This window comes from Penaeus vannamei, chromosome 20, assembly GCF_042767895.1.
Source record: "Penaeus vannamei isolate JL-2024 chromosome 20, ASM4276789v1, whole genome shotgun sequence".
NCBI classification, from domain to species: Eukaryota; Metazoa; Arthropoda; class Malacostraca; order Decapoda; family Penaeidae; genus Penaeus; species Penaeus vannamei.
The window spans coordinates 26,612,475-26,613,554 of record NC_091568.1 but is presented as its reverse complement, the minus strand read 5'-3'; the positions used below and the strand labels follow the sequence as shown (position 1 = coordinate 26,613,554).

Sequence of the window (1,080 nt, the reverse complement as noted above, 5' to 3'; positions counted from 1 at the left end):
GTTCGAAAAAAATCCGGAAGTTAGATAAAGGTATTAAGATATAATGAACCTTCTTTATTTTTAGTTTGTTGCTGTTTTTGTCGTTGTTGTTGTTGTGGTTGCTGCTGCTGTTATGATTATTCTTATGTGCATTATCATTATTGTTATTATATTACCTTTATTATTGTCATTATTGTTGTTGTTATGTTTTTATGTATTTTATTATTAATGATGATATTATTGTTGTTATTATTATTACCTTCATCAGCATTATTATTGATATATGTGTTGTTTTCCTGTTAATTTATTTCCTTTTATCTTCGACAGAATCGATACTACATCCGGGACCTCGACATCACTTATTGCTTAGTGAGTATCGATCATTCTCTCTTATCTATTTATCTCTCTCTCTCTCTCTCTCTCTCTCTCTCTCTCTCTCTCTTTCTTTCTCTCTCTCTCTCTCTCTCTCTCTCTCTCTCTCTCTCTCTCTCTATGTCTCTATCTATCTATCTATCTAGCTATCTAGCTATCTCTCTATCTCTCTATTTATCTCTCTCTCTCTCTCTCTCTCTCTCTCTCTCTCTCTCTCTCTCTCTCTCTCTCTCCCTCTCTCTCTCTCTCTCTCTCTCTCTCTCTCTCTCTCTCCCTCTCTCTCTCTCTCTCTCTCTCTCTCTCTCTCTCTCTCTCTCTTTCTCTCTCTCTCTCTCTCTCTCTCTCTCTCTCTCTCTCTCTCTCTCTCTCTCTCTCTCTCTCTCTCTCTCCCCCCCTCTCCTTCTCACTTGTGTATGTATGTACCACTCTTTAATATACTTAATATAATGGACAATTATGTTTCAATTCTGTCAGTAAGTTTGTGATTTAATATACTTATTGTTTGTATTGATTGACATTTCCCTTCCTGTTATGCATTTCCAACTAATGTGCTTTGCTATTTCACATCACGATATTGTCATCGTAGATCTATACTAAGGGCCTTTTTCAAGAGTCTGCAGTTTAAATCTTTCTCTTTCTCTCTCTCTCTCTCTCTCTCTCTCTCTCTCATCTACTCTCTATCTATCTATCTATCTCACACTCTCTTTCTCTCTCTCTCTCTCCCTCTAT

At 36.6% G+C, this 1,080-nt stretch overlaps 1 long non-coding RNA gene across 1 annotated transcript in view; it reads left to right on the top strand.

Annotated features, from left to right (window-relative positions):
• Positions 1-353, top strand: part of LOC138865336 (uncharacterized) — a 199,809-nt gene extending 199,456 nt beyond the window's left edge. The window contains exon 3 of the long non-coding RNA XR_011399375.1: positions 307-353. This is a non-coding gene — a long non-coding RNA (uncharacterized lncRNA). The remainder of the gene's footprint in view (positions 1-306) is intronic.
• The last annotated feature ends 727 nt before the right edge of the window (positions 354-1,080 follow it).